Source organism: Mustela nigripes, chromosome 14 (genome assembly GCF_022355385.1).
Source record: "Mustela nigripes isolate SB6536 chromosome 14, MUSNIG.SB6536, whole genome shotgun sequence".
Lineage (NCBI taxonomy): Eukaryota > Metazoa > Chordata > Mammalia > Carnivora > Mustelidae > Mustela > Mustela nigripes.
The window spans coordinates 104,856,677-104,874,963 of NC_081570.1; the positions used below are offsets into that span (position 1 = coordinate 104,856,677).

Consider the following 18,287-nt stretch of genomic DNA (forward strand, 5'->3'; position numbering starts at 1 on the left):
AGGAATAAGGCCTAATTGCCTCAATAAGCTTCTGAAAACAAAACCAGACCTAGTTTCACTGCTGAATTCTACCAAACATTTAAGGAAACAATACCAGTTCTCTACAATATCTTTCAGAAAATAGAAGACAGAACTTTCCCTGACTAATTCTAGGAGGCAAACTTGACCCTAATACCTGTTTAAAAACCGAATTCAGAGGCATCTGGGTGGCTCAGTCATGAAGAGTCTGCTTTTGGCTCAGGTCATGTTCCCAGGTCCCAGGGATGGAGCCCCACATCTGTCCGGATCTCTGCTCCATGGGGAGTCTGCGGCTCCCACTCCCCCTGCTTATGTTCCCTCTCTTTGCGGTCAAGTAAATGTTAAAATAAAAATAAAAAATTCAACCAAATACATTTAAAAATCTAATTAGCTTTATTATTAAAAATTCACGGGGGCACCTAGGTGGCTCAGTGGGGTTAAGCCGCTGCCTTCAGCTCGGGTCATGATCCCAGCGTCCTGGGATCGAGTCCCATATCAGGCTCATTGCTCGGCAGGGAGCCTGCTTCTCCCTCTGCCTCTAGCCTGCCACTCTGTGTGCCAGTGCTTGCGCTCTGTATCTCTCTCTCTCTCTCTCTCTCTAACAAATAAATAAAAATCTTAAAAACAAAACAAAAAAAAAACCACTTCCTAGTATTGACCAGGAAAGTCCATGTTGACTGGTTCAAGATTACATTCCTGACGGGACAGTGTGAAACTTCAGTTAGTTTAGGTATTAAGTCCTCCTCCTCTACTGACTTGGCATTTTAATCTAAGTGAAGCCGCTCTGGGTCTGCAGTTTTCTTTTTAACAATGCCCCTTCTTTGGATCAAAGTCAATTTAACTGAGAGATGTAATTAAAAACAACAACTTAAGGCACTAGTGCCACTCTCGCTTACCACTTTGTAGTTCTCTGTAGCTTCCGTTGATTCTTTCTTTGACATTCACAAGTTCAATCAGATTGGGAGGTTGACCTCCAGAACACTTGCTAGAATCCAAAGTAAAAGCAAGGAAGTAAAAAACAGACATTTAGGGGCGCCTGGGTGGCTCAGTGGGTTAAAACTCTGCCTTCAGCTCAGGTCATGATCCCACCATCGGGTTATCCGCTCAGGGGGGAGGGAGCCTGCTTCCCCTTCTTTGTCTGCCTTTCTGTCTTCTTGTGATCTCTCTCTCTCTCTCTCTGTGTCAAATAAATAGATGAAATCCTTAAAAAACAAGCAAACAAGCAAAAAAACCCCCAGACATTTAATTCAGGAAAAGAGGGATGAGTTCAGGAGGTCCAAGCTTGAGTTGTAACCAAACTAACACGACTTCCCTCCTTGGTGAGTGACAGGTAGAGACTTCACCAAGTGGAGTTGCCGCACAAAGGAAACTTTGCTGCAAATAAGGACATCATGGGGAAGGGGAGGGGGAATAAATTCTAAAGCTGCGGCTCCCCAGGTAGGGGTCAGCAGGTTCTTTTTACCTAGGGTTAGGATGAATTCTCAGAAAAAGGGGATTTGGTCATAGCCTGTAAAGGCAGACAGAATGTTGCATGGCACTTAGAAAACCGGCCTCTAAGGTGCGTCTAATGTTATGTTAATGAAGCTGGTGCTCCTCCTAGGGCCGAGAATAATACTTTGAAGAAGCAGCCGGTAGTTGGCCAGGGAGGAGAGGGGCTCTGGGCATGCTGGGTGGGGTCTAGGGCTCCTTATCTCTGGTAAGGAATATAGGGTCTTGTTTACTTTTGGAAAAGGTACTGGGAGTTTTAGCATTGATTTATTGTCTCTGATAGGGTGAGGCTAATTCCTAGCCTGGTAGAGACTGTTAGCTTTTGCATGCTCTTGAATTCCCTTGCTTTGTAATTCGGACACCACCTGGGAAGTTCCTAGACAAGTGTGCTCAGGCGAGTAGCAAGGTAGGGCATCAGAGATCATGGAAAACAATCGGGCCAAAAATGACTTACCCTGAGTCCCCAAAGCTACGTCTAGGCTTTGACTGAGGACCCTTAACTCTTTCTGCTTTCAGAATAACGTGTGTTCCGGAAAAGGACTAGAAGAAAAAAAAAAAAAAAATTGAAAACTTTCCCATATCGAAGGGTTAGAAAGGAAAATGAATGAGATGTTCCATAAATGAAACTGAAATTTCAAGAATGGACTAGATTTCTGGGGCCCCTGGGTGGCTCAGTGGGTTAAAGCCTCTGCCTTCGGCTCAGGTCATGATCCCAGGGTCCTGGGATTGAACCCCGCATCGGGCTCTCTGCTCAGCAGGGAGCCTGCTTCCTCCTCTCTCTACTGCCTTTCTGCCTACTTGGGATCTCTGTCAAATAAATAAAATCTTAAAAAAAAAAGAAAGAATGGACTAAATTTCGCCACCAGTTGTGATGCCTCGAGAATTTTAATAGATGTACACACAGTGCTGCAATCAGAAAGCTGACTGGATCTGAAAGGAACCCCTTTCCTTTGTTGTTTTACACACTGAAAGGCATTATTTGAAGAAAGGTACAGAGACAGGAACAGCCTGTCAGGTTCCCTACAGGCGAGCAGAGGTTCAGAACCCACGCCCGTCGCCGCCGCGGGTGGGGCTGGGAAGGAAAGACCAGACCAGAGGGCCGGGGAGGGGTGGGTGGAAGGGAGGAGGTAGGCCGGAGGTCAGGGTTCTTGTGACGTCACTCGGAGGGCGTGTCTTATGTAAATATAGCTACGGGGCTGATGGTTCGACTGCTGCCGCCTAAATAACAATGGGATCTCCGGGGCTACGGGAAGCAGTGCGGGCGGTTGACGGAGGTTCATGGTGCTGCGTGCGTGGAAGGCGTCGGGGGGCTCAAGAGTGGTGAGGAGCGAAGTGGTCGTGTGTGAAGAGTGCAAGGCGTGTGCAGCTGGTGTGGGGCGGAGGGTCTGGAAATCCTGGTTACCGGGCAGAGGAAATACTGTGGTCATGAAGGTGGTTTTTCTAGGATGAGGCTTATCCACTGCACTCGGGGGGATGTTCTGATCTCTGCGATTTCTTCAAATGTCGAAAACTACTCGAATGCATAATTTGTAGTAGTGGGGGACTGCGTGTTTTTTGTTTTTTTTTTGCTTGTTCCATATGGCTTAAGACTGGATGAATGTGTTTATGTGTTTTCTGGTGTCTTATGATGTGGAGTATTTTTTGGAAACACATGAAAAAGATGCTCTTTTGTTTGGGGGAGAGAAGTTTAAGATCGAGAGAGCTTGCAAGAGAGTAACTGGTGCATTAAGGGCTGGAGAGTGTTTGTAAAGCATAAGAGAATTTTTAGTATAGTGTCATACCTGTTGCAGGAATTTCTTCATAGGTGTTTTTTCGACGAGTACACAGTTTCTTCTCTAGCATTTCCACCATTTTTTAAAACAAGGGAAGTATTAGTGGTTCTGAACCTATCTTCTGGAGCCTGGCCATATCCTCAGCTCAAATTCTTGCTTTCAAATCCCGCCCACTCAAGTATCCAAACTTGACTGCATCCTCTCCGTATCTCAGTGTTCTCACATGGCAAATGAGGGCAATTTGGTATCTGTTGGGTAGCACATTTTAAATTTGTAGGTTAGGCCTGGGACCCAAGCACTTTACCTATTATCATTGACAGGTCGTTATTTGGGGCTCAACACTGAGGAGATGAAAATGGATTTTATTCAAGTTACACCAGGGATCATTGTTCAGCGGCTGTGCCCCGCCCCCCCCCCCACAGTGAAGTTATGCTTTTTTTTTTTTTTTAAGATTTTATCTATTTATTTGACAGAGATCACAAGTAGGCAGAGAGGCAGGCAGAGAGAGAGAGGAGGAAGCAGGTTCTCCGCTGAGCCGAGAGCCCGATGTGGGGCTGGACTCTGTGATCATGACCTGAGCCGAAGGCAGAGGCTTTAACCCACTGAACCACCCAGGCGCCCCGAATTAACACTTTCTGTGGTCAGAATGACTGTAATCTCCTGGGCTGGAAGTATCTCAGAGTTAATACATTAGCTCAGCCGACTGGCTTGGTAAAAGCGGAATAAGGATTCAAGGCCTTGCTTCAAAAACAGGCCAGTGCACTATCGACCTCAGAACCACAGCACCCTCCAGTGAGTGAGCAGCGGCAACACAACCGGACAACCCGTGCAAAGAGAGGTCGATTGGCGGAGGCCCTCGCGGTGTAGCATTTAGTGGGGGCAGCCGCCGCGTTTTACAGGTGGCGGACCCCCACAAGAGTTGGCACTGGCAACGGTCCTCTGGTGGGGAGGATGTGATTCGCGTCCTTAAAGCTGTTGATGCCGGGCTTGCTCAGGGCGGAACCCGCCTGCTTCCCTTTTCCGTTGTCTCCTCTGCCCCAGAGAAAGCCCGCTGTTAAGGTAATCCCTTTAAGTGCTCCTGCTCTCCTACAAATTGCAAGCTGACTAGGCACACCCTAGTTAGTACTCTTCTTGTTTACTTGTAAGACTTGGGATCAAGTCTGACTCAACATTCCTTGTTTACCTACAAGACCTAGGACTCATAAATAACGGTTGTCTTCTTTGTTGGTTGTTAGGTTGTATCTAATAAATAGGGGACGGAGTTGTGGTTTGGGGCGATAGTCCTTTCAGCTGTCGTCACCTGCTCCCTCTCTGGCAACTGACTTGTTTGTGCCTCATTCTTCTCCCGTGAGCAGTCAGGAAGCGGCAAAATAAATCTTAAACCAAATCTGAAAGGAAATCTGTAACTTAAAAAAAAAAAAGATTTTATTCTTTATTTGATGGAGAGAGAGAGAGCATTGGTAGGCAGAGCAGCAGGCAGAGAGAGAAGGGGGAAGCAGGCTTCCTGCTGAGCCGAAAGCCCAATGCGATGCAGGGCTAAATCGCAGAACTCTGGGATCATGACCTGCGTTGAAGGCAGAGGCTTTGACTCACTGAGCCACCCAGGCACCACCCATTCTAATTTTTCTAAGGAGTCATCTGTGTTAATAAAAAAATACAACATGACCTAAACTTCTTCCATGACCTTTATATGTCACATATTTAAATTACTTAAAAATACTAATTCTGGCACCTGGGTGGCACAGTTGTTAAGTGTCTGCCTTCGGTTCAGGGACTGAGTCCCACATGGGGCTCCCTGCTCAGCCAAAAGCCTGTTTCTCCCTCTCCCACTCGCCCTGCTTGGGTCCCTCTCTCGCTGTGTCTCTGTCCACTAAATAACATCTTTTAAAAAAAAAAATACTAATACTCCTCTCCATTATCAACTTCCATTTCTCTTTCTCTCTCTTTTTTTGGTACCACGCAGTCAGGGTCGTGAATTAAATTTGTTTTTTTTCCGTGTTGCAAATTCAGGAACAAAATCTTTCTTTAGGAAATACCACATTTAGGGGTGCCTGGCTGGCTCAGGTGGCAGAGTATGCAACTCTTGATTTCCGGGTGGTGAGTTCAAGCCCCATATTGGGTGGGGGGTGGTGGCGGAGCCTACTTTAAAATGATTAAACTAAATATCATACTTATAACGTACATAATTTTTCCAGATAGTCTTAATTTCTTAGTTTTATATATATAATTATTACTACTCTGATCAAAATTTTTAAAGGTTTTATTTATTTATTTATTTATATGATAGAGAGCGATCACAAGTAGGCAGAGAGAGAGAAGCAGACTCCCCACCCAGCAGAGAGCCTGATACAGGCTCGATCCCAGGACCCTGAGATCATGACCCAAGCCGAAGAGAAGCCCGAGGCAGAGGTAGAGAGGCTTAAACCATTGAGCCACCCATGCACCCCCCTCTTATTAAATTTTTAGAGACCTAATTGTCTTTTCCCTGCAGAGGAAGAGAAAAAAATACTGATTTGTTTCTAAGAAAACATATTTATTAAAAGGAAGAATTCCACCAGAGTAATAGGCATTCTAAAGGAACTAATTGTGGTAAGTAACGTCATTTAATGTGGAAACAAAGGAGACCTATCTATGAACAAGTCTTGCTAGTGAAGGACACAAAAGGAAATGATTAAACAACAGGAGGTCCCTGAAGGACCCCTTCATTGCTGAAAATCAGTAGTTTCTGTGATACCCTTTTGAGTCTAACAGGACATTCTCTTTCCCAGTGTATATATCTGCACATGAAGTCATTGCTTTTCATCCATTCTTATCAAACCAAACTTGCTTACCACTATGGAGAGTAATAAATCTTGTCAGAAAAGCACATGTTGTTGATTTAATTGCTTGTATGTTATGTTTTTCCTTTACTTTGTGTTCTAATTTAAAATAGAATCCTTAATAGAAATTAACATTTTTTTCCTCAACTATTTAGAAACTTGTATATACTAATCAAAGAAGGTTGCCCCTTGCATGTTAAAAATTTTGTTTTCTTCTTGTGCTAAGATCCCTTTTAGATATAGTAGTTATTAAAGCCAAGAGTTCCTACAGGGAGATCACTGTGTATTAAGGTCATTCTTATCATAGACATTCCACTTTTGCAGGTGTTGATAAGTATTGGGTTCATACCAGATACTGGGAAGATAAGCTTCTTGTTGCTGCAGTATCAAATACCTAGAAGTACTGACCAGAATCCTCGGGACAACAATCAACAAGACTCACAGGCCAGCTTAGTTGTCATCTCTGACCTGACAGTGAGTAGATCCCCAATCAACCAATTACGGATCAGAGACTAGCTCCTGGAATTTATTTCATAAAATTAAACCACAATCACACACTGATGCCTGCAGATAGGAGAAAACAATGATGCACAATGAGAGAGAAAAAGTTTTCCAGTCACCCCACTTAGTATATAAAAGGCAAAGAGCTCACTTTCTCCTCATATGAGATTTAACAGAAGACTGAGCCAACAGCACCAATGGTCCAGGTATGCAGGAGCTGGTCAAGGGCAAGATTCTATTTGCTCCGGTGAGATGTCTCAGATGGGCTAATTTTTATGGACATAGCAAAAAGAAAACTGTCAAGGAATACTGTAGTTAAAGTATGCCAGCTCACCATTGCATAGCAAGGAAGGCAGGCATGAGAGATTGTTTCCATCAAATAAAAGCAAAACGAACATTTATCTTTTTATTTAAAGTTTTATTTAAGCAACCTCTACAGCCAACATGGGGCTCACAATCCCGAGATGAAGAGTAGCAGATTCCTCCAGCTGAGCCAGCCAGGCACCCCCAGAGAGAAAAAACCATCTGGAGTCTGGAGCCAGAGGGATTTTTCTCCTCTTAGATAAGCTACTTGGCAGGAGGCAAAGCCATCACTCTGAGCAGTCCGCCCTAGACTCAGCTGACTACAGAAAACAATGGCAGTGATTAGAGGACTCTGTCTTCAATGACTGCATCCTGAAAGGTTAGCTGTCCAACATATGCAGCAGAATGTCTCTGTGTAATGTTCACAAAGACCCTGTGTTGTACCTGCCCTTAGTTAAGTCAGGAGGGCACCATTTCCCTTTTCAGAATATCTTAAGAGGTTCAGAAAGATTGTTGTCTTGGCATGGAAACAAAGAAAGGGACATGGACAGGTTGGGAAATAAATGGAAATACAATTTGGTTATTGCTTCTGTGGAAGGCAAAGTTGCAGGATTTCCTATAATTAGGAGCCTATGAATATTATAATATAGTAGCACTTCCAGTTCTGTAAACTATAGGAATACCTGCACAGGTGGCCAAAGACATGTGTGTGAGCATGATGGCTGCAGCCTATTCAGAATCATAAAATCATATAACTGACTTAAATGCAAATGCAATATGAAAGAGGTTAAATAAACAGTATACATACTATGGAAGAAATGCCTCTGTCAAAAGAAATACAGAGGATAATTATGATGAGGGTTCCACTGATCAGGACATTATTGATGAAGCAGTTAACCAAGTCCAGGCACTTCCTGGGGACAGATTACCATTGTTGGCCTCATGACACATACGAAAAAAACTGAGGCACATCAACACAGAAATGTTGAAGATGTGGAGCGACAGGAACAGTGGTTTACTGCTGGTGGGAATGCAAAATGGCACAGCAACTTTGGAACACAGTTTGCAATTTCTTACAAAACTAAAAATATTTTCTTAATATATGTGCCAGTAGTCAGGCTCCCTGCTATTAGCCAGAGGAGTTGAAAGTTTAGCCCACACAAAAACCTGCCCACCCATGCCTATAGCAGCTTTACTCACAGTTGCCAAAACTTAGAAGCAACGAAGGTGTCCTTTAGGAGGTGAAGGGATAAACTGAAGTAATCGTACTCAACACTTACAAGAAATGAACTGCCCTTGAAAAGACATCAAAGAATCTTAAATACATATTACTGAAAAGGCTACATGGTATGATTCCAACTATAGGACATTCTGGAAAAGGCAAAACTGTGGAAACAGGAAAAGGATCAGTGGTTGCCAGAAAGGGGGCACAGAGGATTTTTAGGGGAGTGAAAATGGTGTATAGTTACTATTTGTCCAAACCCAAAGAATGTAGACTGCCAAGAGTGAGCCCACAAGGTAAAACTATGGCCTTTGGGTGATTATGATGTATTAATGTAGGTTCATCAGTTGTAACAAATGCAGCACTCCAGTGGGGGATGTTAACAATGAGGGAGGCTATTCATGTGGCTGTAGAGGGCAGGAAGTATGTGGGAAATCTCTGTACCTTCCCCTCAATTCGCTGTGAACCTAAAACTGCTCTAAAAAATAATAGCCTTGCACCCTTAAGAACAATCCTCCCAAAGTAAGCAATTTTGAACAATGAATGCAAACAAATTTAGACTTTAAAAAAATTGAGTCATCCAAAAAAAAAAAAAAATTGAGTCACCAAAGTCTAAGTTATTCATCCAGTCTTCTAAGGGCAGAATAAAAAATTGTACCCCACCAGATCCTGGGTTCTTCTGTCTAAGGAGTTCAGGTTGAGGGGTATAAAGCTGATAGATTAATAGATACTCTTTTATTAAGAGAATCAGGTTGGGGAGGTGGAGTGGGCCGGTGGGTCTTAATTAAGACTTAGCTGATACGAGGCGAATAGGACCCAGAATCAAGTAACAGATTTTATATGAGGAGATGTGCAGGTGATAAACAGCAGGAAAGACACGAAAATGAGTTAAAAGTCACTCATTCCGTCCCTGGGTGGGTTCGAACCTCCAACCTTTTAACAGCTGAACTCGCTAACCGATTGCACCACAGAGACTTGACAGTATGGTGCTTTTGATTCCATAAGCAGTTGGAACTCCCACCCCGAGATGTACTGTGCCCATTCTGCGGGAAAACCGCAGTTTCTAAGGCTTCGCAGAACAGAGATGAATCACGTTGTCTGTCTCATTTGAAACTGGGTGTGCTGGGTGATCCGGAAACTAAAAGGGCAGCGGAACGGCCTTGCCTACCTTGCTCCTTACCGGCCTCATTGCCAGGCACCTGCAAAGACTCCGAGGCCGCAGTTCCCCGCACCAGGTGCTCCGTGGGGTCTGCGGGAAACTGAAGGCCTGTTGTGCTCCCTTGGTGGCTTTTTCCACTGGTCCACCTTCACCCGAGAATGAAAGTTTGCCTGCCTTTCCTCCAGAGCCCTACGGGAACGGTGTGTTTGGTTTCCTCTAACACCCAACTCCAGGAAGGCCGGGGTCACGGGGTCTCCCCTCAGAGAACAGAGTCTGCAATTCACCAGGAAGCACTGTCAAGACCTGTTGAATACATTGCTATTTAGCTTCTAGTCCCACGAAGAGCCCTGAGAAGGGAAATAAGGAAGTTTTTCAAAGTAGAAAGTTCTTTGTATGAAGCCCCCTCAGCGCCTAAGTGCCCCACTCCCAGCCCTGCAAAGTCGCGTACCCGTTGGAGTAGGCGGAAAGGAAACCTCACCTAGGGGAGAGAGGGTGGGGGGGGGAGCGGAGGCAAAACGCAATGAGACCTCCCAGGAGGCTTGTGCGGGGGGGGGGGGGGGGGGGGGGGGCACGGAAGTGGGGAAGGGTCAGAGCCGGTGCAGGGGTGGAAAAAAAAGCAGGAGGGAGGGAGGAACACAGGAGGGGGATGAAAGCATTTATGATTCTATCTCTCCCTCATTTGCGCTCCCCTTTCTTTTTTCTTCAGATCCCTACAGCTGAAGAACTCGGATACCCTGAGGTCTGAGAAGGCTGACCCAACTAATGTATGCTCCAGAGGACGAGCTCATGGTTGTAAAGATGGTTCTGTCCCTGGTGGCGGGGGGATATATATATGAGTGAAATAGGTACATGGGATTAAGAGTACACGTACTGTGATAAGCACAGAGTAATGTATAGAAAATTTGAATCATCACACTGCACACCCAAAACTAATAACACTAATTATACTTCAGTTAAAAAAATGGTTTTGCCCTTGTATGGCTTTGGATAAATACGCTTCAATTATCTCATTCTTTGTTCTGTAAAATGGGACTAAGAGCGGTCTACTTAATTCTGTTGTCATTGTGCTTGGATTTAGGAATTACTGGATCACTCACGTTAAAAGCAACAGAATCATGAATATTGTCATTATCTTCCGAATCTTTTGACAGCCACGATCCTTATTTATTTCACCTTAAATTAGTTTTGCTCTTTCTAGAAATTCCTGTAAATGGGATCATACATACAGAGTATGTATGCTTATGTCTACTTACTCTTCCCTGTATAACGTCTTCGAATTTTATCCATGTTACTGAGTATATCAGATTTTCATTCCTTTTTATTGCTGAGTAGGATTCCATCGCATAGATATTTAAAAATTTACCATTCTCATAATAATGGCTATTTGGGTTGTTTCCAATTTGAGCTGTTGCGAATAAAGCTGCTCTGAGCATTCGTATTATAAGTGTTTCTATAGACATATTCTATTTAAAATTTCTCTTGGACAGACACCTAATGTCGCCCTCGGCCGGCAAGGACGACAATGAGCCTGGTATGGTGTTAATGCTTCATTTCCGTTTATTTAATCAACTTCCTTAGCTTATATACAGCAGGGTGACCAATAAGGGGTCAAGCAATGGGGAGAGCCAATGAGAGTCCTGTTACTATGCTGTTAAATTTGATACAGCCAATAACTATGTCCTCCTTTAGGCGGGCTTCACCAGAAAGTTCATTGTATACTTGCAGCGTACTTTGCTAGCAGTGAGCCTAGCACCTTCTTGTAATGGCGGGGAGTTTCCCGGCCGGAGGCAGTCCCCGACAACCTAAGAGAGGATATTTGATGGAATCAAAAGGGGAGGGGTATTTAATTTTATAAGGAATGTTTAATTTTATAAGAAACTGCCAAAATGTTTCCCAAAGTGGTTGTACCATTTTATGGTCATGCCAACAATGTATGAGGGCTTTGGTTGTTGAAAAAAATTCTTCTTTAAGCAGACTCTGTCAAGGCTTCTAAACTATCTTCTCAAGTAAGCCCTAATTTTCAAGCTTCTAGGTTTGTCTTTGTGTGTCCAGTTTTAGCAAGAAGCTGCCAAGTCCTGTTAACCAGAATTCCCCCTCCCCTGATACTTGGGATGAGGTTCCTCATCCTCCACCATCCTCCAGGGTGGTGTCTGATCATTTTTGGCCAGCCTGCAGCAAGAGTCCCTTGCATTGATTTAGCCACATTCTCCCTTACTTCCGATGTTTCTTCCCTCTTAGTAAATTTTCATTCAGTAACCCTCTCTCTATTCCTGCTTTAGGCTATACATTCCCACAGTGTGTGTGTGTTTGTACACACACACACACACACACACACACACACACACATACATTCCATCCCTTGTTGGAAGAAAGGCAGCTTTATGACATATTGTTTTTAACAAATGTCATGAATGATTTTTTTTCACATTGTTCCACTCTCTACCAAGATTTGGTGTTTTCAGACTTAATTTTATTTCTTCTACTGAGTGTAGTGATATCTCAATGTGGTATTAATTTCCATTTTCTTGACAACTGATGATACTGAGCACTCTTACGTGTTTATTGACTATTATATCTTTAAAGCGTCTGTTCAGTTCCTTCACCCATATATTAAAAGATGCATTACTTGATTTTTTAAAAAATCAGGTGGTCATAATATATTCTGGACACAGACAACACTTGATCAGTTATGTTTTTTGGATATTTAGTCTCAGTCTATGGCTTGCTTTTTTCCTTTCATAGTGGTTTATTTTTCAGTAGATTTTTTAAAATGCCAATAAAGTCTGATTTACTATTGCTTTCTCTTATGATTTTTTTCGTGTGCCCTGTGCTAGGATTATTTGCCTACCCAGTTCACAAAAATATTTGCATATGTTTTCTTCTAAAAACTTAATGTTTTGAGTTACAAAAAATTAACTTTTGTGAGGCAGGAATAGAGTTTCTTCCAGCACCATTGATTTCTTTTCTTTTCTTTTCTTTTTTTTTAAGATTTTATTTATTTTTTTGACAGAGAGAGATCACAAATAGGCAGAGAGAGAGAGATAGAGAGAGAGAGAGAGGAGGAAGCAGGCTCCCTGCCGAGCAGAGAGCCCCATGCGGGACTCAATTCCAGGACCCTGAGATCATGACCCCAACTGAAGGCAGAGGCTCAACCCACTGAGCCACCCAGGCGCCCAACACCACTGGTTTCAATAACATTCCTATACACATTGAATTGGTTTAGGTCTTTATTGAAAACCAGCTGAACATATGAATGAGTCTACCCATAATCATAGGTGTAAGTCTATTTCAGGCCTCTCAACTCAGTTCCATGTATCTGTATTACCTTCCATATGCTTACGGCTCACTGTTTTGCTTAGAAGAGCTTATATAAAGTCTTACAAATTAGGTAGTTTGCCAACTTTTTTTTTTTTTAAGATTTTTATTTAGTTGAGAGAGTGAGAGCCAGAGCAGGGTGAAGGGCAGAGGAAGAAGCAGACTCCATGCTGAGTGGCGAACCTGATGAGGGGCTCCAGCCAGGGACACCAGGATCATGACTTGAGCTGACTGTGGTCGCTTAACCAACTGAGCCACCTCCTCCTCTTTAAAGAGAGAGAACAAATGAGGAGGGGCAAAGGGAGAGACAGAATCTTAAGCAGATGCCATGCCCAGGGCAGAGTCCAATCTTATAAACCTGAGATCATGACCTGAGCTGAAATCAAGAGTCAGACCCTTAACTAACTGAACCACCCAGGTACCCTTAAGTTTGCCAACTTTGTATTTTGTGTGTGTGTGTGCACAGCTCAATAAATTTCAAAATATGCATATGCTTATATAATCACACAGATCAAAGTATGCTGTACTTTGCCCCTCTCACTTTAGTATTGTATCCATGTCCTTACATATCCTGGTTGATCATGTGGCTAAAGATACTCTTTTGTACCTTCTGAAGAGAATAAACACTCAGTTTTCTGCAAAGATAATGGAGAGGCACAATGTCTACAATACTTAACATTTCCTCTAGATTTTTTCTTGAAGTAAAATTAGTTCACTTTCAAGGCCTTTTGATTATTGCTGATCATGAAAAATAATGTGTTATTTAAATTTCTGCTTAATTTATAGGAAGAGTTATGGAGGGGCGCTTGGGTGGCTCAGTGGGTTAAAGCCTCTGCCTTCGGCTTGGTTCATGATCCCAGGGTCCTGGGATCAAGCCCCACATTGGGCTCTCTGCTTAGTGGGGAGCCTGCTTCCTCCTCTCTCTGCCTGCCTCTCTGCCTACTTGTGATCTCTGTCAAATAAATAAAATCTTAAAAAAAAAGAAGGAAGAGTTATGGAGATCTCCATTTATTAGGCTGATTTGTCAAGCATAAGGCTGCAAAGTGGCAATAGGAGAGTGGATTTTTTTTCCCCCTTTGGCATATGAAGGAAGATGGGAGTGAGGTTTACATACAGTAGGAGAAAGAATAAGCTGGAACCAGTAAACTGATTGTAGGGTTTGGCCATGGATTGCTGCTGCCCCTCGGAACAATTTGTTACTTCAAACTGTAACCCCTGGAGGATTTTACTAGTTGCCAAGAACATTTAGATATGGCCTTAAGAAATACATATACTGGCAACAGGTCTTTGGGGAGAACGACGATATATGACCGTGAAACTGGGCAACTGGGGATGCCCTGCTCGCTCAGGGCAGAAGGTCGCCCCTTCTGCGTGAATGTGTCTGTGTGGCTCCAGCCGCACTAGGGCTCGAAAGCCCCCCGCTGAGTTAGTCTGACCCCCAAGGGAGGTTGCTGGAGTTGAGGAAGTTTGAGTTCATGCGCCCTTCTCTCTACAGGACCTTTCCCAAATTGAGAAACGTTTGGGCTCCTTTTCGGCCAGTTCTGATAACTATATTAAAGAATTCCAATATCTGGCCCTCACCTGGCATGATTTACATGTGGTCCAGACCACCACCCTCACCATAGAGGAGAGGGAACGCATCCAGGCTGCTGCCCAGGAGCACGCGGATCAGGTCCAGCTCACTGATGCTGGAGCCCAGGCGGTCCCAGCTGTAGAATCAGGTTGGGATTATCAGGATGGCCAAGATGGCCACTGGTGCCGCAACCGCATGGTCCAGTGTCTCATAGCAGGCATGTGGTCAGCCTCTAATAAGGCCGTTAATTACGACAAGATTAGGGAGATTGTCCAGGCCCCTACGACAACCCCACCATGTTTCTTAACCAGTTGACCTAACCTTTAACCCAGTACACTCGCTTGGACCCTGCCTCTCCTGCGGGGGCCACGGTACTGGCTACTCATTTTATCTCTCAATCGGCACCGGATATACAGAGAAAGTTAAAGAAGGCTGAGGAGGACCCTCAGACCCCCATTTCTGACTTGGTGAAAATGGCATTTAAGGTCTTTAATTCCCATGAGGCGGCGGCTGAGCTTAAACGACAAGCCAGACTCCAGCAAAAGGTTCAGTTGCAGACCCAAGCCTTGGTAGCAGCCCTGCGGCCGGCCGGCTCCGGGAGCCAGCAGAGAGGGGCAACCAACCGCACCCCCCCGGGGGCCTGTTTCAAATGCGGGGCCAAGGGACACTGGGCTCGCCAGTGCCCCAATCCAAAGCCGCCAACTCGGCCTTGCCCTCAATGCCATTTGATGGGCCACTGGAAATCCGACTGCCCTAACCTCGGGGTATCTTCGGCGCCTCAACGTGGGGAACCCCCCGAGACAGTAAATCCGGCCTTTCAACTGCTTGGATTGGAGGACGACTGACGAAGCCCAGACTCGGCCACCCCTCTCACCCAGGCCAAGCCCAGGGTTACGCTCCAGGTAGCGGGTAAGTCCATCTCTTTTTTGCTGGACACGGGGGCTACCTACTCTGTTCTGCCTTCCTACTCGGGACTTACTTGAACCTCACCAATTACTGTTATGGGGATCGATGGGACCTCCTCCAATCCTAGGGTGACCCTTCCCCTTACCTGTAGCCTGGATGGGTTCCCTTTCTCCCACTCGTTCCTAGTCATTCCTTCCTGTCCGGTCCCTCTACTGGGTAGGGATATTCTCCAGAAACTGAGGGCAACTATCTGTCTCTCACCTTCCTCCCCTCTATCCACCTCAACCCGTCTCATCCTACACCTCTCCACTCCCTCGACCCTCACTCCAGATGACCTACCTACTGTAGACCCTCAGGTGTGGGACACCTCAGAACCCATCATTGCTTCCCACCTTACCCCGGTTAAAGTACAGCTTAAGGATAACTCTTAAGTTTCCCTCTCGAGCTCAGTTTCCTATTTCCTTAGCCCACCGCCGGGGCCTGAAACCTATCATAGAATGGCTTAAACGTCAGGGACTCCTGATCCCCATCAGTTCTCCCTGTAACACCCCATCCTCCCAGTATGCAAGCCCTCAGGGGCTTATCGACTGGTGCAAGACCTTAGGCTTATCAACGAGGTCGTGGTCCCCCTCCACCCAGTCGTTCCTAACCCTACTGTCTCGCGTTCCCCCAAACACCTCTCACTTGACTGTACTGGAGCTAAAGGACGCCTTTTTCACCGTCCCTTTGCACCCTGATTCCTATTTTCTTTTTGCCTTCACCTGGGAGGATCCTGACACGCATGCTTCTGGACAACTAACTTGGACTGTTCTACCCCAGGGGTTCAGGGACAGCCTTCACATTGTCGGCCAGGCCTACAGACTTAACAGCAGTGCGTCCTTAAGGCCAGTACTCTACTACATATGTGGATGACCTCCTCCTCTGCAGCCCCTCCCTCTCGGTCTCCCAAGACACCTCCACCCTACTTAACTTTCTGGGGGCCAAGGGATATCAAGTACCCCCCTATAAGGCCCTCAACATGACCTTAGGGCAGCCCATCATGGTCTACTCTCCACACCGACTCACAGACCTGCTTAGCCACCCATCTCTGGCCCATCTGACTCCTCGTCTCCAGCTATTCCATCTGCTATTCCTAGAGAACCCGCATCTCTCTCTCTCTACCTCCCCCCGCTTAAACCCTGCAACTTTACTGCCTATACCCTTGCCAGATAAGGGGTGGATCTACATCCAGGACAGGATTGCCCTGCCAGGCAATCTGGTGCACACCTTGATTACTGACATCCACCAATCCCTCCATAGTGGCCCATAGGCTCTCCACTAATTTCTTCAGCCATTGTTCTATCATCCTTCCTTATCTAAGGTAATCGAAGTTGTCCACAGGGCTTGCAAAACCTGTTCTGCCGTGAATTCACAAAGAGGAATCCAGGGCCTAACCAACAGCTCCGAGGTCATCAGCCGGGGGAAGACTGACACCTGGACTTCACTCCCATGCCTCGCCATAAAATACATTCACAGCTGGATCGAAGCATACCTCATGGCCCGGGAAACAGCGGACATAGTGGCTACAATACTCATCGAGCGCATCATCCTGAGGTTCGGATTGCCCCGGACCCTCCAGTCGGACAACGGACCTACCTTCATCTCCAGTGTAACCCAACAGGTAGCTGAGAGCCTCAACATAACCTGAAACTTCACATCCCATACCACCCACAGTCATTGGTAAGGTAGAAAAGGCCAACGGGCTGCTCAAAGCCCAACTCACCAAACCTACCCTAGAAACCCATCTTTCCTGGCCTACACTTCTGCCTATGGCTCTCACCAGACTCCTGGCTATGCCCCGTGGGTCTTCCGGCTTAAACCCATTTGAATTACTATAAGGCCGGCCCTTTCTTAGAAATCATAGCCCTCCAGCCATTTCCCCGCCTCTTTTATCCTATCTACCTTACCTCACTCTACGTCCTGGGGATACCCCTCCCTATTGACTGGCCACTCCCCAACTTCAGGGCCACAAATAATACGGTCCATATGGGCCCCATCGGGGGAAACATACCTATTATTAATGTGTCCTCCCTTACCACCGCAGCTGCCATATCACTAATTCCTCCCCCCTGTACTGTACTCCCTCGGGAATATTTCTCTTGTGCCCTCAGGGAATCTATCACTGCCTGACCACTAACGACTCCCTGGGCTGTATATTCATCCTACTATCTCCTTCTACCACCATCTACTCTGAATCCCAGCTGCTGTCCATCCTATTTCCCCAACACCATGGAGGAAGGGCTGCCTTCCTCCCATTCATAACAGGGGCAGGAATAGCCACAGGGGTGGCAACTGGAACAGCGGGGATAGGAACCTCCATAGACTTTTTTCTTACAAACTCTCCCAAGCCCTGAATGATGACACGGAACGGGTTGCTGACTCCCTCACAGCCCTACAGACGCAAGTCACCAGCCTGGCAGCCTTAGCTCTACAGAACCGATGGGCCTTAGACCTTCTGACCGCTGAAAAAGGGGGGACCTGCCTATTATTAAATGAAGAATGTTGTTACTTTGTTAACCAATCATATAGTTACCTCCAGCATCAAAGAACTCAGGGATCAGATCCAAGCACAGTGGCGAGACACATCCTCCTGGGGCCTGGACCCCTACAACTGGGTAACCTGGCTGCTCCCTCTGGCAGGACCTGGCTGCTCCCTCTGGCGGGACCTGTATGCATAATCCTCCTTCTAATCTCAGTTGCTCCCTGTCTTTTCCGGTACTTGCAGGGTCGCCTACAAGAACTTGCCCGAATATCCGTCAATCAACTCCTCCTCCAGCCCTACTCTCGCCTGCCCACTTCCGACTACCCCTATGACGACGCCCCCTGTCAGCAGGAAGTAGCCAGAACCGAGTGGACGCCCCTGAAAACATTATATTAAGCAAAAGGTCGGAATGTTGGGCTGGCAGGAAGGGCTACTAAAGATGGCAAAAGTTCCTGCCACAAGACCTGAGCTCAGACAGGAGAACAAAGGCCCAAGCAGGAATCGAAGACCCCCGCCCCGGGCTCCCATGGACCAATGGGATCCTGATGAGCAGGCGTGATATCCAAATAAGGGAAACTTCCAAAAGACCCCTGAGCTTCCTCCGAGACCCCTTAAAAGCCCCCTCCTCCCTGCCTTGGGCGCGACTTCCGCCACTCTGCTTTTCAGAGTGGCGGAACCTCGCCCGAGGGT

The 18,287-nt window shown here is 45.9% G+C and overlaps 1 long non-coding RNA gene and 1 pseudogene across 1 annotated transcript; both read left to right on the top strand.

Moving 5' to 3' along the window:
- Positions 1-2,667: 2,667 nt before the first annotated feature.
- On the top strand, positions 2,668-12,078 carry LOC132001423 (uncharacterized). Its single transcript, XR_009399609.1, has 4 exons — positions 2,668-2,826; positions 5,770-5,867; positions 6,422-6,571; positions 9,989-12,078. It is a non-coding gene; the product is annotated as an uncharacterized LOC132001423 (long non-coding RNA).
- On the top strand, positions 2,901-3,084 carry LOC132002395 (U1 spliceosomal RNA; annotated as a pseudogene).
- Positions 12,079-18,287: the final 6,209 nt, after the last annotated feature.